General features: G+C 40.5%; 1 protein-coding gene and 2 long non-coding RNA genes across 10 annotated transcripts in view; 2 read left to right on the top strand and 1 right to left on the bottom strand.

The window, feature by feature from the left end:
* Positions 1-25,166, top strand: part of fbrsl1 (fibrosin-like 1) — a 329,995-nt gene that overhangs the window by 166,047 nt on the left and 138,782 nt on the right. The window lies entirely within an intron of this gene.
* The window catches only part of LOC146507369 (uncharacterized), a 255,677-nt gene that overhangs the window by 190,859 nt on the left and 39,652 nt on the right, over positions 1-25,166 (bottom strand). The window lies entirely within an intron of this gene.
* LOC146507371 (uncharacterized) lies at positions 676-14,725 on the top strand. The gene is made up of 2 exons (XR_014877106.1): positions 676-732; positions 856-14,725. It is a non-coding gene; the product is annotated as an uncharacterized LOC146507371 (long non-coding RNA).

The raw sequence follows: 25,166 nt of genomic DNA, 5'->3' as shown, positions 1-25,166 counted from the left end.
TGTTTCCCAAATTTCCCCTCTTTACCTCCAGAACAGCAGTGGGAAACTACGTTGTCATTTATTCCTCATCACAGAGGAACCATTTCGAAACTCTATGACGTTATTCTGCCTTTTAGTAACCACTCTAATGTTAAGCTTAAGTGTACATGGGAAGGAGAACTAGGAATTTAAATACATGAGGAGTCTTGGGAACAGGCTATAGCGAGGGTACGATCTTCCAGCTCCTGTGCTCGTCTTGGACTTATTCAATTTAAGGTCATACACAGGGTGCATTTCTCTAAGTCTAGACTTTCTGAATTGTATCCAGAAGTGGAAAATAAATGTGATAAATGCCACGGTTCTCCTTGTTACCTTAGCCACATGTTTTTTCTGTGTCCTGAGCTACAAAGTTTCTGGACATTTTGGTATTATGTCGACTGTTCTTGGGGTAACTCTTCGTCCTTGTCCTCTGATTGCTGTATTTGGGATTCCTGTTCGCTCACTTACACTTGATTCCACACAAAAGGATATTACAGCCTTCACATCCCGACGTCTAATATTGTTGCATTGGAAGTCTGTTAAGTATCCTGCTGTTTCCCGGTGGCTTAAAGATGTCACGTTTTTTTTAAAAGTTGAAAAAATTAAATATACGTTGAGAGGTTGCACAGCCAAATTTTTTCTAGAGGTCTAGAGGTGTTGCCTGTTTAAATGTACTTCTGTTACTGTTATATTCCTCTAATATGTTTGATGGTTGTGTTGATCTGTGTGGGACTGGGGGGGTCTTTGTTTTAGAATGCATTGGTTTTTTTCATATATACATATATATATATATATATATATATATATAAGTTTATTTACTTAGGAAAATGAAGAAAGGTTGATTGTATTTTGGTTGTTTTCTTTTTTCAATAAAAATATTTTCAAAAAAGACTGAATTGAGATCAGCTGCTAGACTAAACTCTTTACCCCAATGGGCCAAACTGGCATTAGAACAAAACATTTCTTTCACCAGGGGTGACTTCAATGGTTCATTCTAACCTTTTGCTCCCCAGTTCCACGATTCTTAAAGCAAATGCAGCGCTGATGACTTTGCTGCCCCGTAATAAAAAAGAACAATACTGATCTTTTCTTATATTAAATCCAGTTAATGTATTCCCAGCTCTCTGTTATTGGCCTTGTAGCTGTAAGTTGGAGTTATTCCAAATGAAACCCACAGTCTCATGGGTAACAACATTACTTTTATCCCCCGAAGCCCAAGCTTGATTATCATCCTTCTTAGTTTGTCCTGGATGCACTGTCCCCTAACTCACCTGCCCCACTTTAAACAAATAGCCCTATAATGTAACAATCAAACAACGCTCTGAGGATTTGTTTACTGCAGCCTTTTTCCCCATTAAGTTTCACTAACACTGCAGAAAAAAGAGTGGTAATTCCACTTTATCATATGTTACATATACCACAATCAAGCAGCAATTACATGCTCCTTCCATTTGTAAGAGCTCCCATTGCCGACGTGGATGTTTTAATGAGGGCTGTAATGAACGCTCAGGGTGTTTGGCAAGTCTCCGAGATGTTGCCGGGGCTTTTATGGCTCCCCATTATAACGTACAATTTGCATCAGCAAATTACAATGCTCCATATCATTATCCTGCACCAAGGCCCGATCATAAATTAGAGCTCCAATTACAAACATCTATCTGGGAACGGGGAATGAATATGATGGCAGCCCCCCAGAAGCAGGCAGGAGGGAGAGAAAGCCTCCTGTGGATTGTGGGATGAGACTTCCATAGAGGTGTGATATTCCCATAAACCATCCTTATGTGGAATTCATGGTTCCAAAGGAAATAGACAATTTGGGGGGGGGAGGGAAGTCTGCTATTTCTTTTTTGGCACTTCCATATGTCATATTTCATGGCACACTGCACACTGAACTTTTTGGTATTTTAATCTCTCTCCTTCTGCTAAACCCAGCACCCACTGATTTCTATGGCTGACTGTTTCACACTTTCATTCAAAGCTAAGTAAACCAGTCCATTCAGCTGTGCAGGGGAGAGCTCTTTTTATTGTGTCTCAATCCAAACCAAAGCTCTGTCTCTGTCCCTCCCAATCTCCTTCTGTCTTACTCTCTCACCCTCTCACATTCAACTTGATTATACACCGGAGGGAACATCATAAATCATAGAGATTTATCTTGCTGCAGCCTATTAATTTAGCACCACAAGTGTAATATTAGAGTATGTCATTTAAAGAAGCTTTGCAGCAGTGCTTTGCCGGTGTCCGTCGGAAAATTCAGAGATTTAGTTTGGGCCGAACCATCGTGGAAAAAAGGACACTTCTGTTTTTTTGTGCTCGGTTGTTCTTCACGCTTACTACTTCATTCTTTGGCTGATATTGAGATTCTGTGCCTGACTCTCCTGAGCACTAACTGTTGTTGTAGGGCAAACAAACAGCAGTGTACCTGTGATGGCTGTGTTGCCTGTAATCTGCGACCTGTGGCCAAATCTTGCATGGAGAGGTAGAACAAAAGGCGTACGCCAACAGATCGCTGCAGGCGCCAAGCAGAAACCACCTCTACTGATGAGACAAAAGGCCTGCGGGTCTCCCACAAACCCATAAGAGCTCCCAAATGCTGCACAAACAAAGCCTGAAATTAAGAAGAGCCAGAGGCAGGCCCATTTCTGCAGCAGAGCTAAAGTGTTCCTTTTTCACAGCCTCGGTGGATTTCTACTATGGGCTTGTAATAGGGCAGAAAAATGAAACAACGCTTTGCCATTTTCAGTCACAGATATTGAGAAAGCAGTTTTTGTTTCTTGTTTTGCATTTTTCCAGCTTTCACATGTCCTACCACACGTTGTAGACTCGTTTTAAAGGTACTAAAACCTCCTCTTATAGCCTTTAGCGGGCGTCGGATGATGTTTAATTCATATTTTGTTTTACATTTTAACCTTTCATGTCTGTAGAATCCAATGCATTCATATTTTTGTTTGCAAAGCCAAAGGAGAGAATGTCTCCCAACCCTGGTTAGAGCTTCAGAGGTCAGGAAATGAATTTTATTCCATATTCACAAACACCCCGTGGCAATTATTACTTCTAACTGTTAATGTTTCTATGAATCCATTAGGGTTCAAACCCCCTACCTGCCTCTCTAACTCTACCTTCATGAATACCATTTCTAGAACCTTTCAAAAAAAGTTAGATTAAGTAGGTCATGTTCTGCCACTCGTCTTCTAATCACTCACCGAAAAGAACACGATTTCCCTCCATCGGAGCCCCTCAGCCTTGCTCCTGGGATTTCATTCAGCAACACACACTCATTTGATTTTCTGGCATGTATTTTCTCCTTTTCCTTTCTCTCACTACACCCCCTTGCATATCCTAACTTGTATCTGACAGCACACAAGCAACATCTACCGTGCTTCCAGCTTCACAACACACACTCGCACATATGCACCGTAGCTCCTCCTCCCCCTCCATCTCTCACTATCTCTGTCTCCCTCAGTGGAGAAGGTGTCTGACAGTAACAGCAGGTAAGGTATAAGATTACAGGAGAAGCAGGGGCAATTATAACTCCAGCTGATGCTGGTGTGTTTATGAGGAGAGTAACTGTTAATGACAGTGTTGTGGTTTCTCCAGAGGCCCCGGCACAGCTCTGGGAAGCCTGCTGTTTTTGTCAGCCTAGCTTCATGCTATTTGTTGTAGACAAGTTTAGTTTAGTTTTTTTTTTAATGTGCTGACATGTGTCTGTGTTGGCCCTGCCTGTGCTGCAATGCTAAGTAGGTAAAGATTTCCTATAATGCGTTCAATTACCATTTGGTTGCTGACTGAATTGCAAACAAAAGATGGCGTCTTACGGTCATAGCAGCTTGGTAGCACATATTGGTTAACACATGTATACACGCAGTTGCTGATGCGTACATGAGCTGGCAATTGCTGTTGCAGGTCTGTCTTGCCTTGCTACTTGCTCCGTGTGCTTTCACATACAGCAGGCAGATCATAGCGCTGAAGAAGAATTTGGGTTTAGACTTTTTAAAAAATAACTATCATAATTGGACAAGATTTTCAGTTTCTCGCACTGGGACTCTCCCCGTTGCTGTTCTCCTTGGCCAGTGCTTGACTGGCAGCAAAAGATTTCAGCACTACTACACACTACTGTAGACCTTAACCTGTACATATACTGGTTAGCCACAAAATTTCAACTGCGTAATATTTGGCTGGTAACCAAAATAACTCTGACCTGCAAAGTTATTTTGCTGAGCGTTTCCTCAGAGCACAAAACCGCTGAAGAAGATGCTAACCGCTGGAAAGAGGCGTGGTTAGCATCAGATTGTTAGCATCAAACTGCTGAAAAAAGTATTGCTGGTTCTGATAGAAAGGTGTCAGAACAGTGCATTGCTGTTTTTGGCTTGTGTATGTGGCTGAATAGCTGGAGACAAGTTGGGGGGCCAATGCTGACTCCTATCCTCCACCAAAGCACCAACAGTAGGTACATAAGCATCAGAACTGGACCACAGTGCAATGGTGGGCTGATGAATCACATTGTCTTTTACATCATGTGGATGGCCAAGTGTGTGTGTAGCTTACCTGGGATGCACAAGCGGAAGAAGACAAGCAAGTGGAGGCAATGGGGACCAACACAATGACCTGCAGCTGATCATAACATTATGCCTGATCAGTGCGGACTTCTCTAGTTTTCTCATGGTCAAAGTTGCTCACATCATTAAGTTTCCTGCCTGTTATAGCCCAGCTTTTGTTAGGTGCCACTGTTAAGTTAATGTTTCAGCTGTCAGTGGTGAAAAACTTTTTTTTTCATTGAACTGCAAAATTAATTTATTATAAAGAGAAAATAAATTAATATTATATAAAATATGATTGTACACAAAGTAAAGCTTTTTGTAAGTTTAGATAAGTGTGTTAATTCAGTATACCTTTAAAGGTGTTTTGTTGCTTAACTTGAGTTGTTTGCTGCGTTTGACCGCATGTTATGCACTTCTATGTGTGCCAGATGGTGCAAAGACACTATTTGTCTTTTGTTTCCTCAGAGGCTGCACCTGTTGGGGTTGAATTTACCTGTTTAATTATCTGTATCCTCTGACATATGCTTGAGGAAGTTACAACTCTACTGTTGCAGACGTTGTGCATTTTCAGTAGCATGTGCTTGCAGGTGTTTTGTAATAGTTACTGCTTGGTTATGTTATTTGCAAAATATTGCATTCCTTAAACACTGCAGGCCCAGGTGTGGATACATTGTAGAAGTCGTACCATAACCATGAGACTGTTGTTGTTTTTTATTTTATTATGCTTGTTTCAGAATTAAGGTTACTTACCCACACTTGCCCCGTAGTCATCTACCCACAACTATCCACACTCCAGACCCCATGCTCTGCGCCCTCAGCGTGTGGTTGGCCTTGGCCCCGATCACACCGGGGCACATGGGAGATTAACTGGGCCGGCTTATTCACTCAGCAGGTTTCCCGACTCCCCTTCACTCATCCCGGCCCAATCTGCCAGCTAACCTCCTGCTCCGCCGAGCCATGGCAGCAGGGCACCACAAGCCCAGCCCGCCTTCATTACGCCTGCCAGATGGGCTGAGAATTAGATTCGAACTCCCACCAATGAGGGAGGGAGAGTAGAGAGATTGAAAGCGAGGAAGGGAGAGAGGTGGTGGAAGAAAAGGGAGGAGGGAAGAAAGTTGCGGGGGGAAGAAAGTAATGGTTTTTGTTTTCATTTATGTTGCAAGTTATTACATTTTAATGTAACACCCCTGGGACCTGGCAGCATTAAATGCCTGTTCTTGAATAATCGACACTAACTGCAAGTAAATGCTAGGGGAGAATGAAATTAGCAAGCGCTGCAATTTGGCATAGTGATTATCGGCTCCTTGGAGGCACTTCCGGATGATTTAAGAATGCTAACATTTAAGCAAGTCAGATCTCATTTCTCTTCAAGGTTAAATCGAGCTGTGTCGAAGGGGAGATGCCTGATTGGAAATTGTGCTTCCTTGTCTCTCTTCGAGTCTCTTTGTTCATGGAGATGTTTCTCACTTTTATGGCACCTCACTGCAAGGTAAAAAAAAAAGAGTCAGGGCTCAAATCTGTCAGACCCTAATGAAACCTTTTGCCAGTTCTTAATTGGATCAGCAATGCTTCCAAAGTATAATCTGTTCTTTGCCAAGGATCATCACTCGTGCTGCGAGCGCTGCCATGCCCAAATGCCTTCGCTTGTTCCGAACGCACATCGGCCGTGACACTGATATGTGGCTGGGACACGAGGCGAACAAAAGAAAATCGGGAGCTTTTTGAATCTACACCAAAGGGAAAGTGTTTATTACTTTTTCAGGCTGCGCCACAAATGTTCTTTTATACAGTATTTTTCGCTCCTATTCTCACTCATTCTATGGAGGCAGAAACGATTTTCAAAGCAATTTCAGCCCTGGCATCTTCGGGTCCAGTGTTTACCTCAGCCAGCCGTACACATCTGTTCTCCACACAAACTTGATCCAATTAGGTGACAACAGACAATGGCTTACTCCTCCACAAGCCCAGCGCAGCGGCGGGGCTGCCGAACAATACCAAAGTGTTTTTTCTTCCATTACAGGGTGTCAGATCCTTTTAAAGGTGTTTACCCACCGTTGATGTGGCAGCCCCCGTTTCCAAAAGGGACTCAGCTGGAGAAGTGATAGGCAATGAGGATAATGACGTGAGTGGGAGCAGTGTGGCGGATGCAGATGCACTTTACTGTGCAGCGTGTTATAAATCTGTCCCTCCACTGCACCGCAGCCCACAAAGTTGAGGGACAGATGGGCTGGACTTTTATCTCCACTTTCCGAATTCCAGTGAAATCAACACACTGATGAAATTTGTATAAAGCAAGGCAGGGGCAACAAAGCTGCATCGGGGAACATGTCTATTAGTTTTTCCAAGCTGTTGTTTCCTCATGCAGTGGGGAAAATCATTGCAAGTCAAATGTAATCATTCCACTGTTGGGTTATTCACCGTCTCAAATAATAATAATATTAGTTTGGTCCCCGGCATCGCTTACATCAGGTTTGCAATCTGAATTTCTGAGACGCAAGTAAGTAGTCTGATGTTAATCACAACCAATCACCGATGCTATCACTGTTGTTGCTGGGGTTTTGTTTTTTTCTTGTTTATAACAGCTTTATCTTTTGGCACATCTTGAAATTTGGCAGCCTGAATTCATTATCTCCAGCGTTTCATGTAGTCAACAAACATGGTATCTGCAATGTGGGATTCTGCCTCCTCCTACTTACATGCTGTGTGCACTGTACCACATCTGATGTCTCTACATCACATTTTGCCTTTGTTGTGGCCAAAAGGATTTCTGGATTGTAGCAGGGTTACCCTAGGAATGAGGGAAAAGCCTCTAAATTGTAACCAGGCATTTCCACATGAAACATTCATGCTTAAGTATGATTAGCAGAGATTAAGGTGGGTTTGTTTTGCCTCTTAGAAGGCCCCGTGACAATTTGGAAATGGATTGAGAGCAGCTTTTGCAAGCACAGCCTTCTTAATCCGGTGCCAAGAGTTCTCACCCACCTTTCCTGAATTATTTACATTGAAGTTCTCACGTCAGCTTTGGAGCCAGTGGCCTAGAGGAACTGTGTAAAACTGCCGAAACCTCAAAGCATTTGAAGGATGGAAAACATTATGTTAAGTATTTCCAAGACTTTTAATGGAACATGTTGTGCAAAGGAGGAGATTTGTCAGTGCCATTTGCAGAGCATTCAGGATGTATTAGCAGACAAAAAAATAATCATGTGCTTCATTCAGTTTGGGGTGCGCCTGCCTTGTGCAATGGGTCCATCTCAAGACCGCTGTGGTCCGTTATCCCACCCAAGCTATTCTGCTATCACGTATCCCATTTCCATATTGTCTCCCTATCGCGTATATGAGATAGAGCCCTCCCATGTGCTGGATGATGCGATCCCCAGATAGATTCATTCATACATAATGATAAACGATGGGTTTGGACAGGACTACTTATTTGACAATCATTGAAGTGCCACTGTGATGGATGTTGAAGAGATCCCGCATCCCTCGCCACCCACCGCATAGCCACAGCTCCATCTTCTGATCCCACCTTATTTATTTTCCCTGGTGGATCAAGGTCTTGTCTCTTTAAAAAAAGAAATATCAAATTGAATTAAAATGGCTCGCTCACCCAAAACAGAAGCCCGTGCGCCTTAAAAATCACACATTTGTTCTCACAATTCATTGTAGCAAAGTCAACCACCCCCCTGTTTCTTTGGGTGTGTGGTAATGTGAATTATTCATGCCAGTGGGGCCACAGTGTGCTTCATCATGTTAAAGTGCCCATGACATTACTGATAGAGCCACCAATGCCCCCACACTATGCTAATGCATTTAGAAAGAGGAAAGAAAAGACAGCAGCATCTCAAGGGATCAGGAGGACAAGAATAAATCACACTACAGAAATTAGTACTTGGAAGTCTGTTTAATCATAAATTACTTGTTAGCTTATGATCAAACATGGCTTTAGCTTTAGGGTATGAACTCATGGCCGGACACTCGCCTTCAGGATTTTCTGGTGGCGAACGAAATTCATGGTTCCATCAATTAATCAGTTCCATCGATTCCCTTACTCAAAAGGAGTTCCCCAGCAGGTACCACCAGTGTTGGTCAAGTTACTTGAAAAACGTAATCAGTAACTAATTACTGATTACTTTCCCAAAAAAGTAATCCCGTTACTTTACTGATTACTTATTTTTAAAAGTAATTAATTACTTAGTTACTTAGTTACTTTTTAAAAACACGATTTACAACCTGAATAGGTGATAAAGTGATAGATCTTTCAGCCCAATTCTACTTTTTCTACATAATCCATCATACAAAATGTAATCAAATGGAAAAGTCTCTTTTTAAAACTTGTTTTATTAGTTTTAATCTTTTAACTTTATGCATCAAGCAAAAATTTAATTATCTGCAACATTCACTGACTGGAAGAAATTTGTTTAATATTTAAACCTATTTTCTGCACATTCCAGCACATAAAATAATTTTTTTTGTGTGTTTACACTCAGTCTTTCAAATAGATGCAAGTAAAACACAGCAGAAAATAAATAAAGTCAAAGACTAGCGGTCCTGTTGCTCTATTTTCACCTGTAAAGCAGGAGTGGGGTAGGCGGAGGTTTACCCTGGTGCAGGTGTGCCGCGGTCAGTGGAAGAATCCACGAGTTTCTCTGTGAGTTTCCCATTACGTCGTAGCTACTCGGTGCTTGTTTGGAAGTTTAGGGGTTTTTTTTCGCTGTAAAAAGAAGTTTTCTTCCCACGCACAACGGACACTAATGTTTTTGTCACTTTTTATTGAATCAAACTCAAAGTAAGGTCAGTACTTCCACGCTTTAAACGCTGCACGCTCATACTCTCTCTGCACTCGATATATGATCCATTGTTGATCTGCACACAGCTGTTGTCACGAACGTCGCACTCGCTTATGTCACTGTCATGAGACATTCTCGCAAAAAAATCACGGTTTTAGTAATGCAGTAACGCAGCGTTCCTACGGGAAAGTAACGGTAATCTAATTACCGTTTTTGCAACAGTAATCCCTTACTTTACTCGTTACTTGAAAAAGTAATCAGATTACACGTTACTGCCCATCTCTGGGTACCACTACATGTTTGATTTAGCGATGTTTTTATGCCACATACCCTTCCTGACACAGCCTACAGGTTTGTATCTCCACTCATGACTAAACCCAGGAGCTCACTCATGAGGCAAATGTGTAAAACACTGAGAGTCTGCTAGCGCCAAAGCACCAGATCAACAAAACTCACCAGTAGAAGCATTATGAGTGCTAAACTGGCCTAATTGTAGTCCAGACTTGTCACAGATTGAAATCATTTAGCATTTAATGGAATGCAACTGAAATTCTTATGCAATAGAAAAAATTCCACTGTAGATCTCCTCGACTGGTGTACACATGCGTGTTAGCAGAGGAGCTAATGCGACACAGGGGTAAACATGTGCATGTCTGCGCTTTCTAGAACCATGCTATTGGCATCAAATTTAAAAAGAAAAAATCTGTTTTTCAACACAAAAATCAAAGTTTGAAATCTTAACATTTTACATTTTGTCTTTGCACTTTCAAATAAACGTGGTTTATGATTTGCAGCACATTTACATTTTACACAGTATTCAAAGTTCTTTGGAAATGAACGTGCACAAATCATTACCACCCATTACTGTTAAAACAGATTTGCTAAACCATATGGTGTTACTGTATTTTTAGATATAGAATATTCATATGCAATGCCAGTAGTCGTTAAAGTAACCGATGTAGCGTAACAGTGTGTTCTGTTGCTTCAAAGAAAGACTGTTATGAATCAATGAGTCATACCATTTGCACAATGTAATAAGTTTCACTGATGCCTTTAAACTCCCCCGTTTTACCAACTCAGAGTAAAGCTTCTTGGTTCCCACAAAGGTAACTTTGTGTATGCACCACTTCTCTACTCTAATGATTTATTGGAGCCCTAAAATTTGATCAGCCAGCTCAATTGTAAGCACAAGGAATTACATTTGTTTGTGTTGTTGAATGGAGAGCCTCGGTTTAGCTAGAGGAAAAATGTCCCCGCTGTGAATAGTGCACTAGTGAACATAATGTAGGCCCAGAGGGAGAGGCCATCATTCAGCTCTCCTTTTTGTCTTTCAGGTGTGTGTTATTATGCCAAAGAATGGTCCGATTGATAGAGATTTCTAAGCCGGCATACTATCACATCTTGCATCTGCTCGGCAGACTCATACAAATGCAGGCCTCTCCCCAAATGTTGTTTCTTCGTGTTGTAAATCGATCTTACAATGAGCAGTCTGGTGTTAATATGAAAAGTAAACAAGCAGAGAAAAGGGAGGAAGCATGAAGAAGAGGTTGAACAGGGTATGAAAGTATTTCCACTGTCAGTTTGTGTTAAGCCAGTCTCAGACACGCTCTTTGTGAAGCTTTTCTCACCTTTTCAGAAACCGCCCGCGCGTCTGTAAAGGTGCTGGGTGAGATGAGCACAACTGATACTGTGGTTCCCACACGCTTTGCCTTCTGAAATTTCACAACCGATAGCGGTTACTGACAGGGGGGGCTGATAAAAATCTCTCCTGATTAGAAAAAACAGAGTGAGAGAGGCAGTGCGAAAGAGTTGAGGCAAGGTGAGTAAAAGCTGGAAGATGGCAGGCCTCATCAGGTCTCTGAGGTTGTGTCTAGGTTTCAGTTGACACATCTCTGGCTGGCCCTGAGTGCACCACGCTTTCCACAAATGATTCGGGTTGAGTCAAGACTGACAGATTACAAACCACACTGGCATTGCTTTATCTTGTGATTGCAAATTCGTGACAGAGATTGCTAGAGTAAGATTAGGACTTTTTTCCATTTCATATTTGTGCAAACAAGGTCAACACTTTTTGAATCCTGACTAACCACGGCCTTTATACCTTTGGTGAGTTAACCCTTTAAAACCGGTCAGAGCGGGCATGCTCTGTTTTACGTAACTATTTTTAAATCCTGGTAGCTCTGCAACCACGTAAGCTAGCGCAATAATTTGTTTTGCATATGAAACCAGAGGAGTTGTACTTACATCTTATGCCATCAGCATAAGATGTAATTTTTGAGTCATTTTTGCAGAAATGTAGTTTTTTTTACCATCACGGCCTCATGAGCCTATACTGGTGTTTTTAAAAGTTATCTTTGACTTTATGACTTTCTGTGTCGTTTCTGGGATGCTTAGGACTCATATTGCACTGCTGGAAATAATTTATTTTGATGCATATGCTGCTTTTTTGCAAATTTGCACTATAATATTTATTTTTGTTTTTCCTGCAGTATATAAAAATTGGTGTATTTCAAAAATAAAACTATGAAGACACTCAAAATAAATTTCCTGTGGTGGGAAACTATTTTGTGCAACTTTTTTGTATTTACAGTTTTGAGGAATAAGCCTCTTAAATTTCTCTAACTAGAAATATATGTTAAAAAAGCAAAAACGATTTTCAATTTTTTTGTAGTTTATTGCACTTTTTTGCAATTTATGTAATTACTATGCACTTAATGCATACATATTATTAAAATCTGGGCTATAATGGTTGTATTGATGTATATCAACTTGAAATGCTCCCAAAAATGGCTCTACAGCATGTAAAAATATAATATAAGCTCTGGTGGACTTGGTTCTATGGTAGGTCTTAAAGGGTTAAGTAGCCTACAAGTTCCAGCATGTGCGATGACTCCTGAACCCTGCCCCAAATAGGCTGGAGATCTGAACTCAAAGCTCTTGTGCAAGCTGTTGTGCAGAAACTGAACTGCTGTAAAAAAAAAAAATGCTATCGCAGTCAACCACCCGCTGTTGCTGGTGAGAAGAGGAAGAAGGAAGGAAAGTTGTGGGTGCCATCATCCTGTTTGTTCTTCGTCTTGTGTTTTTTTAGCTTAGCCTCGCTATCTTTAATCAACTCTGACTGAATGTACTCCACTTCACAGCTGTCATTCAGTCTGAGGTGACATGATGAAGCGTCTGACTTACTAACAAAATGATTTGACTTTCTCAGTAACACACTTGAGTGGTGACCAAGAGACAACCTGCAGACTTAAACAGGCGGCTCGGCTCGAATAGACATGTCCACATTTCAAAAAGTTTTTTTATTTGCTTCAGCAAATTGACACCTGTAACAGTGGTCCTTCCTACTTCCTTCTTTCTTATATTAGACATGCTTGTTAGCAGGGCAGCCATAGGCCCTCGCTGCTGTGATGGCTCAGCCACAATCTAGTCCACTGACAGGCAGCCTATATATCTTGTAACTGGCACCAAATATTGGTTTTGCTGAAATATTCTGAAAAAATGCCACATTAATGATGATATAAATAAACAGGAGGCTTGTTGGCAGAATGTGGGTGTCTGTCCCAGGGGAGACAGATCTCAGGGATATAGAAATAGTAACAGCATCACCCAACAAGGGTTCCACCGCCTCCTCCTCACGAGCTCTCCTATACTCCCACTGCCTTGCAGCTATTGAGGCACTTGTATGGGCGTAGTAAGACAGCAAAGTTTTCATTTACTATCTGCAGAGATCCAACTCCGAAAGCATGCCTTCAGGGTAATGTTAGGTCTTTTCATAAGTTACAAAGATGTAATTAGACAAATTAGCTCAGCAGACTCTGGGGGTTGCGTTTTTAATGGCTGTATGTTGCCTAGGTTGGTAATTAGCAGCAGCCGCTGCTCCAAAATCACACATTGCACCCGAGGCCTTGCATCCATAACCTGACAACCAGTAACAGAACTGTAATGAAGGCTTGTGTATCCCACTGGTTTGTCTTACTTTCCAGCCAGGTTTGATGCTGGAATTCATGCTGAGCCGCTGTGCAAATCTCCTATTTATTCCCATGTATCTTCCAGGTTTAGCATGTTGTCCTTTCAGCTTGGTGATGTATTCAAATCAAACTGATGTGTTTCCGCCTCAGAGGCACAGACTTTTATTTGACCCAATCACCTTTATAGCTCAATTCATCAGGACCACGGTCTACGTGTCCAGGTCTCTTGTTGTTAGTAGCACCCGAGGAAACGATCAGCCATTTCCACGCACCCGCTTCCTCTCACACTTTTAATGACTTGCCGATGGTGATTTCGTCCAAGCGCCTGTTTTTTATTAACTCGGAATAAATTCCTCTTCTCTCTGACACTAGACATTCTCTTTAAATTGGATCGAGGAGGCTGAATACTTAATCGAAAGCGACCTAGCAAAATGTCGATTAACTCGCGAGAGAATTTATTTGTTACAGTACATGTCCGTGATAAATTCATAACACTGTCTGTTTATCACAAATTTGACTGATCACTGAGCATTTCACAGTTAAAAGGATTCATTTTCTGTTCACTGGTGTACCACGTAAAAGTCTGAGGCACGTCTTTATCTGACACAGCATCTTTCAGGTGCTTTTAGTCGTAAATGTAAATTAAATGTGTCATTGTTCACTTTATTCAGCGACAGTTCCCCGTATTTAGTCTGCAGCAATCGACTGTGGTTGATTCTGCTGATCATTCCATACAGAGAAAACAGGCGAGATGTACTTTGAAAAGGAGTTCTCTAAATGTATTTACAAATTTTCTCAGTTCACTTCAAATGACAAACAATATGTAAAATCCTTACTTTTTTTTTTTTGCAAAGTACAGGGTTGGCCATTTATATGGATACACTGTAATAAAATGGGAATGGTTGGTGATATTAAAGTCCTGTTTGTGGCACATTAGTATATGTGAGGGGGCAAACTCCTCCAGATGGGTGGTGACAGCCCGTTCTCACTCCCGAGGCGTAACATGGCGACGTTTTGTCACGTCCCGCGGCATTCCTGAGGAACGCAAAAGGAGACTTTCGGCGTTCTTATGGTACGCGGCGGGTTATGGCTGAAATCCAGTGCAATGACGCTCCCGCGGTAATCGACGTTCCAGCCCTGTATTCCAGCCCTAAACCTAACCTTATCCCTAGCCCTAACCATAACCTTTTTCCTCACCTTAAAGAGGACTTAAATGATGTTAAATAGCGTGTTTCTAAGCGATTTGAAGAAAAAGAGCGAACATGTGTAGATTGAGTCCATACGGTTCTCATATTTCCTCATTTTTCCGAGGTCGTCATTTAGGAACGTGGTGGGTAGCCGAAAACGTAATATGTTGACGATTTGTCACCTAGCGTAAAATGTTACGCTTTGGGAGTGAGAACGTGTTGGTGGTGACCATGGTGGCCATTTAGAAGTCGGCCATCTTGGATACAACTTTTGTTTTTTCAATAGGAAGAGGGCCATGTGACACATCAAACTTATTGGTAATGTCACAAGAAAAACAACGGTGTGCTTGGTTTCAACGTAACTTTATTCTTTCATGAGTTATTTACAAGTTTCCCTTTGTTCACAGCCATTGACATGTCGAAGAGGTTAACACGTGAGGAGCGGATCGAAATGTGTTGATATCTGGTGAACGCAGTAACCGGGTCATTGCAGCAGATTTCAATGCAAGACACCCTACGAGACCACCCATCTCCCATGCTACAGTTAGCAAACTGCTTGCTAAGTTTCGTGAAACTGGTTCAGTGTTGGATTTATACTAACGTGCCACAAACAGGACTTTAATATCACCAACCATTCCCATTTTATTACGGTGTATCCATATAAATGGCCCACCCTGTAGATCGTTTCTCTGTCAGTTGATTATTTTAACTCTCAAAAATATCTTTATTTTGCATGCAGAGTGGTCTAATTGACAAAATCTATCAATCCAACAGCCGGATATCACTAATATGAGTAAAGCTGTGACCAATCTCTCCTCACTCTTTCTGCATATTTGATTCTGCAAAGTTTTTACAGCAGACACACTTCCTGTCACAACCCCAAATGAATTTGTGTCTCCTCCCAGGATCATACCTGGGAGCTTTTGCTTATTAGGCGAATGTGTAAACCACTGCACAGTGGTGGCACTGATGTAGCGAGGGAAAGACAATAAATTATAACAAGATGCAGAGGAGCGTAGAAAATAGATGGTAACATAATCACTGATTCCCCTCCTGTCACATTGAGAAAGCAGTAGATGTGGGGCTGATGACAATCTGAGGCAAAGTGACAGAAGTGACAAGTTGTCCAGTGATACTGAGCAATATTCTCCTACTCTATTAGAACATCACACAGTAGACCTATGTGAGGTTTTTACAGTATCCTGTATGTTGTTTTGGACAAATTAATTAAATGCTTTGGGCAAGCTGGATTCTTTTCATGTTGTGCTGTATATATGAGCATCTTCAAAGCTGAAAACGTCCAACAGTTTGCCAGAAGAAGGGAAACTCTGGTGATTCCTATAATCACCTCACATTTTACATCTGATTAACCAAAAGTATTGAGACTAAATTTCTTTCTTTTCTTTTTTTTAAGTAGTGCCTATCAATATATGGAGTTGTTGTTGTTTGCTGTAACCTGTCACAGTGCTGTCTTTCTGTCCTGTTTGTGGGGCCAAGTTGGCACAATGTTCTGCCTTCACTGACGTGGGAAGGAGACGATTGGAACAACGTGCTGTGAGTGGATAGCAGCACACATCCACAGGAGCTTTGTGGACCAAGCAGATAAGGCTGGAGCCCACAGCATGACAAGGAGCGAGACTAGGGAATGGAGGACAGAAACTGCAGCCTTAAGGCCAAAAGACTCAGCAGAGAGTAATGAGGGCCAGCTCAAATTGAGGATACTGCCGAAGCTGACAGAAAGAAGGGGGAAACAAGAGAAGGAGAGAAGGAATAACAACCTTGGAGGGCAAATTAGCTGACACACTATAGTAGCTGACACGGTGGAATTTGGAAAGAAAAGGCACCTATGACAAGGAACAAATTTCAAGGTAGCTTTGATTGCAGGTGCAGAAATCTAACCCTTAAGGGGACAGCCACATTTGCACAAACACCAGACTGGATTCCAAGAACTTAACAATCCATATTGTTTAGTCCAAAAAAGTTGCACACAAATGTGTGTACAGGAGCGTAGTGTTTATTAGTTCAGTATGAGCGCCATTATTTTTTAGTTTTAATGGGTTGCAGACAGTGTAATGTGAAAAAGTGAGTGAGAAAATAATTAAAATTATAGATTAGACTTAATGATAACCGTTCTCAAACCAACAATCTAGCATTCGTACTCCCTTCGTGTCATTATCGGCGAAGTATACGGAGGTAGATGAGTCTTTAGCTCTTTTTTCATTGCACCCGTTTTGGGCACAACAAAGTGCAGGGCTTTAAATGTGAGTCACCATCCCCACATTTGAATGCTATCGCGTCTTCTACCACTATATGCTGGCCAGCTTTCCATTATGCCTTGGGGTGTGGCTGCTTGGAACAGCATTTGATATCCAGTGTTATCCAGACTAAAATAGTTCAGGAACAATTTCATGGATTGTGGTGAAGTTTGGCACACACGCGTTCACATCCCACTCACAATAAAGCACAGTCACAGTGAGGATCCTTTTTCATGCAGCTTCATCAAGTCAAACTTTTCTTTGTCCAGCACTGACCTGTAACACCTCTGATATTCCCACCAGCCTCAGCTCTAGTTCAGGTGTAGCACTAGCTTTGCCAGTTTAGCATGTTAGTATGCTACAATTGTATGCTAGCATGGTATGTGTACCTTCAAACAGTGTTGCCAACTCCTCAGTAAGAAAAATCGCTATTGGCTGTCCTAAAAGTCGCTAAATGACGTCATCACCTAATTTGCATAATTGGTCATGCTAATGTAATTGTAACCTACGTTGTTGGAGAGAGAAATAACATCGTGGACGAGACATAAAGTGAGTAAAAAACGTCCTAAATGCATTTAGAGTTTATTTAGAACTACAAATTAAATTTATTTTAGCAATTATTGTTTTTTGTAATGTCACAATTCCAACCCTGCTCCTTTACCCGGGCTTGGACCGGCAAAAGTGACCCGAAATAGGCACTCTAGTGGAGTTACTTTGTGTGTGTGTGTGTGTGTGTGTTTATAAGTAGTTTTAAACCTGATCCACAAAACAGCATAAGAGTAAAAGAAGAACTGACTGCGTTACAGCACCCGCTGCTTGTTGAGAGTAAAAGCGATATGCGCTTTCACGTCTTTTTTTAGCGACTTTTTTTAGAAAAAAAAGTCGCTAGGGGGTCTGAAAACTCGCTAAATATAGCGACAAAGTCGCTAATTTGGCAACACTGCCTTCAAAGCATGTTAGCATTGTCATTTTTCCCCTAGTTTAATAATTGGGTATTCGGGGCTATCCAGGATAGGGCTGCTCAATTAATCGAATTTTAATCTCAATTACGATCTGGGCTTTCAACGATCATTAAAAATGACTGAGCCGATTATTAGCCCCTCCCTCGTGCTTTACTCTCGCGCTGCTCCGTGTGGCAAATCGAGCGCACCTCTCTGCGTTTCGAACACATGTCAAAACAATTAGGAGCAGCGGTCTCCAACCTTTTTTGCCCCACAGACCGGTTTATGCCCGACAATATTTTCATGGACCGGCCTTTAAGGTGTCGCGGATAAATACAACAAAATAAAACTAGTACCGGTGTTGTGCCAAAAAGTGATTGTCTGCCAAAAACTGATTTCCAATGTTTCTCTGTATTTTTTATGTGTAATATCTTTACTTATGTTCATAAATAGACTTCGGTGAACAGGGATTACAAAGGGGTTACATATAGAAATTAAAAAAATATCTGTTTTTAAAGTATCTTTACAACTCTGTGTTAATATACTTACATTATAGCCAATCCGGTCCTTTATCCCCACTTAAAATATTTTTACAGAACTATTGCAATATTTGTTGGCATTTCTGCTGTCCTCTTGGCCCACTTACTCTTACAAAAGACATTTTGAATGTTAATGAGATTTTTTTAACTGCATAAATAAAGGTTATATAAAAGTCACTGCCAAAAACCGATTGCGGGTTCTACCTTGTTACACGAATGTTGTTTGTGGCTCAAGATGACTTTATGTCATCCATAAGGGATGCATTTGACATATGTTTAACATATTATAGGCCAACAAGTTACTTATAGCAGTTTAAATACGAGCAATCAGTTTTTGGCAAATACCAGAAATCAGTTTTTGGCAACACCGGTACCGAAAAAAAGAAAATTTATTCATAACACACGTGAAAAGACCAAGGAAAACCGAGTAAACGATAAAAACGATAACAAAATAACGCTGAAAACCGATAAAAACCCTGAAAACTATACATTTCACACCTGAGCCTCAACTGTCGCGGCCCGGTACCAAACGACTCACGGACCGGTACCGGTCCGAGGCCCGGGACCGCTGATTAAGAGGACCTGAGGGAAGCTCGGAAAGCTAAGCAGAAGTTATTTGGAGAGGAGAGTGACTGCCGTTGGTTGAAAAGAGAGGTAAAAAAACTTCAGTGGTGTGGAAACATTATGGGTTCGCGGAGTCAGACGTGGATCAAGTAGACACAGTGTGTAAACTTTGCTACGGTGTCGTAGCTGCACCACAGAGCAACACTGCAAAGTTCACTAAACATAGATGTTTACATTTTTCATTTATTTTTTATATTGCAAACATTTGCACTGTTATCAGTATTTGCACACTATTTTATATTATTTTTTGACAATCTTTAAAGTCATTATTCAACACATTGTTATTGTTAAATAAATATCGTCAAATAATCGAGATCTCAATTTCAGTGAAAATAATCGTGATTATCATTTTTGCCATAATCGAGCAGCCCTAATCCAGGATGCCCAGAAGTGTAGGTACTCTTCTCTTCAATGTGAACGCCTTTATCAGGACTGTTTATTCTAATCAGGAGCTTTAACACAGTGTCCTCACACAATAGTGTCATAAAAACATGTTCAGTATTGTTCTGGGTACAGCAATTGTCCTTTAAGAAAATAATATTTGCTCAGGCCTTTCTTAGAGTTTTGTTAACTATTAAATTGCCACTCGTGTTTATTATCAGAGTGCACTCCTAGGTATTTATAAGACTGTGTCATATCCACTCTGAGATCTTAAGTTTTATAGATGTTAGATTGTCACGTCAGTTAAGAAGACACCAGTGACACCTCTCTTTCACACACACACTCGCACCGACGCGGCACATCCGGCACAACACTGTCATTTGAGTATTTCTGTAGATAGACTAAGTGCCTGACCTCGTGTTATTTATAAGGTCTGTGGTATATAGCGTGAACAAAACCTGAGCTGACATAGTCCCCTATGGAGCTGCAGGGTTACTGATCATGTGGCCTGATAAAATCTTACAAAGCTGTACAGTAAATCTTTAGAGAATACGACGACTAATCCGTTACAGGTTCAATCACAATTAATCAGCTTCGTTCTTTTTTTTTTTTTAATGGCCAGTATCTCACAGAAACCATAAAAAGATTCCCAGGTGGCAGTCTGAGTTGAGATATACTTTTAATTTTGAACGTCACGCTTTCTCAGGTGTGGATTGTGGCTCATCAGTTCTGCGTGATGGCTTGAAATTGCTCTAATGGAATTTAACGGTCCTGTTTTCCTCATTTTTTCATTAGTTTTTTTTTTTATGTCCCCTGTTTTCTCTTATCTTGTGTCATGCACACGCCAAGCTTCTCTGTGTTGGGTGTGCCTGTGGCACAAGACGTGTTGGATCATTTGATTCCAACTAATAAACGGAGTCAGCCCAGAGAAAGGCATAAATGAGTTGTGGCCGCTTCCTGCTGCCTGCCTGGAGACTTTCAGCAAGTCAGCTCTCTGGATGTAGGCTGATTGTGTCACAAGGGTCCAGATACTGTATATATGTATGTGTATATATATACTGTATATACTGTATAAGGAAAACAATAAAACCTCGTATAGCTTGGTGGCAAAAAAATAAGTATCACTATAAGTATGCAGTAAATGATGGGTTCTTATTTTCTTGTGTTTTTCAGTTTTTAATGTTTCACTTAATTACCAAACCTGCTTAAAGCTGTGTGCTTGAGATGCCAGTTTTCAGTTTCTTGTTCATTCAGTAGTAAAAGTAACTCAACTTAAAGTAACGCATATCACGTATAATATGCAAATACATAAGTATACAGTGCTGGGCATGTGCACACCAACACAGACATGAATCCAAACCACATGCTGTCTACATCCCCACACAGTTACTCATATACTAATATAACATCAAACCCACTCCTTCCTTCACAGAAAAACACACAAACAAACGTGTATTCTGAGTAAAAATGAAGACACTTCCTTGTTGACACATTTTACTGCTCTGCGTTCTGATTAGCAAGTAAAGGGAAGTGGTAATGAACTGTGAACATGCTGTTTCCTTTCATTCGGAGACCGAGTATCAGCTCATTCCTCCGCTCTCCCCACCAAGCTCCGTATTACTATTCTAGCCTTACACCGCTCCCAATTAATCGTGGCATCTCTCTCATCCCCTTTTGTTTATATTCAGTGTCAGAATGGCTGTTTATGCTATTTTCTTAGCACACTGGTGATGATGATATGCCAGGTTATCCATGAGCTGTGACTTTATGAAGCCTGCTAATGTTTTTAGATAGATAGATAGATAGATAGATACATAGATACATACATAGATAGATACATAGATATATAGATACAGAGATAGATACATAGATACATACATAGATAGATACATAGATACATACATAGATAGATACATAGATAGATAGATAGATACATAGATAGATGCATAGATATATAGTAGATACATACATAGATAGATAGATACATAGATATATAGATACATAGATAGATACATAGATACATACATAGATAGATACATAGATACATACATAGATAGATACATAGATACATACATAGATAGATACATAGATACATAGATAGATACATAGATAGATACATAGATACATACATAGATAGATACATAGATGCATAGATATATAGATACATAGATAGATACATAGATAGATACATAGATAGATAGATATATAGATACATAGATAGATACATAGATAGATACATAGATATATAGATACATAGATAGATACATAGATACATAGATATATAGATACATAGATAGATACATAGATACATAGATATATAGATATATAGATACATAGATAGATGCATAGATAGATACATAGATATATAGATACATAGATAGATACATAGATACATAGATATATAGATACATAGATAGATACATAGATACATAGATACATAGATATATAGATACATAGATAGATGCATAGATAGATAGATACATAGATACATAGATAGATGCATAGATAGATACATAGATAGATACATAGATAGATACATAGATAGATACATAGATAGATAGATACATAGATAGATACATAGATACATAGATATATAGATACATAGATAGATACATAGATAGATACATAGATAGATAGATACATAGATAGATACATAGATATATAGATACATAGATAGATACATAGATAGATACATAGATAGATGCATAGATATATAGATAGATGCATAGATATATAGTAGATACATAGATACATACATAGATAGATACATAGATACATAGATATTTAGATACATACATAGATCTTTTCAGTTTCGCAGTATTGTTTACACACAAACGTCTCCTACCTAGAACTTAAATTTAACACAACACCTCATTGCTCCAGCTCACAAAAACAAAAAGTGTGAAATCACATTTCCTTTCTATCTCGCCTGTACAATCTACAGCAGCACCTCTGCCTTTTCCTATATCGTGGTTTGCGATGTGTGTGTGTGTCTGAAAGAAGGTTTGTATCAATCTTTTGTCATTTTTATTACAACATTCTTATCAGGAGATAGGACTCAGGCTCAAATGAGGCAGGTTGGCAGTTATCGCATTGCAAATAAATGTGGGTGTGTCCATTTTTGTGTGTGTGGGTGATTGTGCTGGTTGGGTAGGGACGAGGGGGGGTCAGGTTGTTGGTGGCGAAATTATTTACAGCTTGCTGATGAGACACCCCAACGTTATCTTCATCATCCCTTCCTCCTTTTCTGTCTCCTTCAACACACACACCAGGACGCCTGTAATTAGACAGTTCGGAGTCACACAGATACTCATGTAATGGTTACTTCAGTGTCCCATATATCTGCTATGGCTGTGGAAGTGCATATAAAAAGCATACAATAAAAACTATTCACATTCATAGTAAACACTGCCTTTGCAATAAATACATAATCAAATAACGTCGCTGAAATCTCACGTACCAACAGCTTTATCATTCTTTGCTCACACTCAGAAACACACACACTCCTACGACTCCATCGTCCTCTAAAATAGTCAACGGGCACACCATCAGAGCGAGAAAACCCTGCGGAGGCCATGGATGTGGAGGTGTCAAACACGGAAGTGTCAAACAGTGCCCACTCACCATCCCAAACCTTTCTTCATCCGTAGTATACGTGTGTGTACGCATGTGTGTTTGTGTGCGTGTAGCGCTGCGGCGTGTGTACAGTGTGTGTGTCCGTGGGCAGCTGTCACCTCTAAACAGCAAAGTTTTGAAATGACAGGGCCAAGCGATGACAGTTCAGCTACTGCCACCGGGCAGGTTAGAGACCGAAGCCTCTCTCCATCTAACACCCCCTCACTCTCACCCTCTGTCCCTCGACTCCCCTCTTGTTCCATCCCTCTCTACTTCTCTCTCCCACTCAGTTTTGTGTTGTGACTGCCTGTGACAGGACTCGTGGGTTTCTTGCTGTTTATTCCATGTGGTTTTCTCGCTGCAACAAGCTTGCGTTTCTCCCAGCAATTTCAAAAATATTGACTATGAGCTGTTAGTGGGCGTCTATAAGAAGAAATAGTGTAAGTGCAAATGTACCCACTCGTGTTTTTGGCTAGCAAATGAATTTGCATGCATGCAGAGTAAGAATAAAGGCTATCGTGCATGGTGTGTGTAATCCCCTTGAAGCTGTAGGTAGCTCTAGAGTGATCTACTTTGCGACTGTAACATACTTACTGCACGCCAAAAATGAGAAATTATTTAAGTTTGTCTCAGAAAAATGAAGCTAAATTAGTAATATAGTTACCACAATATATGCTCTTTATACGAGCAGTTCCCAGGCCTAACTCACAGTTTGACACTGTGTTTTTGTTTGTTTTGTGGTGGTTTAAGTCAGCGGTCCCCAACCCCCGGGCCTCGGACCGGTACCGGTCCGTGAGTCGTTTGGTACCGGGTCGCGAGAGTTGAGGCTCAGGTGTGAAATGTATAGTTTTCAGGGTTTTTATCGGTTTTCAGCGTTATTTTGTTATCGTTTTTATCGTTTACTCGGTTTTCCTGGGTCTTTTCACGTATGTTATGAATAAATCTTCTTTTTTTTCGGTACCGGTACTAGTTTTATTTTGTTGTATTTATCCGCAACACCTTAAAGGCCGGTCCGTGAAAATATTGTCGGGCATAAACCGGTCCGTGGCGTAAAAAAGGTTGGAGACTGCTGGTTTAAGTCAAAGGTCTAACTTATTGAACTAGTTCTGTGTTTTGTCATTTAGCTTCAAAGGAGCACCTGTTCTCCTGTGGATAGCGTTCACTTTAACCAGCTGCAACAGCTCATCGATAGTTTGTTCCATAGCACAAAGAGATAAAATCAGAATTGACAGCATACAGAGGCCATTGTAGGTTATATTTTTATAAACAGACTCACACAGGAAGAGCTGAAAATAGATTTAATCTTGAATGCGCTCAAGAGAAATACATTTGCGTTGTGTGGGCTGAGTAAATTTCAAAGTGCATGCTGACCTCTAAGTTAATCCTCGCCAAGTTTGTTGCTCACAAGACTGATGGACACACTGTGGATTTGTGATTCAGCAGCATAGACCTTTCTAGTCTTGGGGTCTGTCTTGTGTAGCTGTATAATAAAGCAGAAAAACTCCATGTAAAAGTTTGTTTGTGCTCTCTTTACCAATTACATACAGATGGTGATATGTGTGCTGGCACTGACAGCTTCAGCGTGCACTCATTAAGGCCGCAGACAGCCATGCTTTCCAAACATGTTTGTTCTGTTTGTACAACTGCGTGTTTTTAAACACTGCCCCACAGAGCTCTGAAGGATCATTGTTTCTCTGCACCTACTCAGCTGTAGCTCAAATATAATTCAGTCATAGAATTTGAAGGTAATGTGAATTAGGGCTGCCACAAACGATTATTTTGATAGTCGACTAGTCAGATCATCCATTGGACATAAAACGTACAGATTATTGCACCAGCAGCATCTGCTCTTATATAACTATCATTAGCTTACAGCTTGAAGTGTTTAAGGTATGTGCTAACTAAAAATAAAGACAAGATGATAGTTTGTTAAATTTTAATGAATGTCTGCTCCTTGCTATCTAAAATATAACGGGACACCGGAGGATATTCTCGAGCATCTCTTTAATCTCAGCCAAACCGATTTACTCAGGAACAAATAAAATACTAAAAAAAAGGCAAACAATAACATTTTAAAGTTATCCAAGTGACTTATATTTAATTTATGTTTATGTTTAACCTGAGTAGTGAAAGACAGCGGTGGGTTTGAAAACATTTGCCGGGAGTCCGGTGTTCTCACGGCTCTAGTGAGCCTAGCTCCCGGCTAGCTATCGAGCTAGTGGCTAACAGACGTCTCCGAAAACGTCGGAGCGCTTTTGAAAATATGTGGTGTCTTGATAAACTGAGCAGATATTTGAGGTTTACACAGCTACATTC

Source organism: Neolamprologus multifasciatus, chromosome 12 (assembly GCF_963576455.1).
Source record: "Neolamprologus multifasciatus chromosome 12, fNeoMul1.2, whole genome shotgun sequence".
Taxonomy (NCBI): Eukaryota; Metazoa; Chordata; class Actinopteri; order Cichliformes; family Cichlidae; genus Neolamprologus; species Neolamprologus multifasciatus.
Note: the sequence above shows the minus strand (reverse complement) of the source record. Positions and strands in the feature narration are given on the sequence as shown.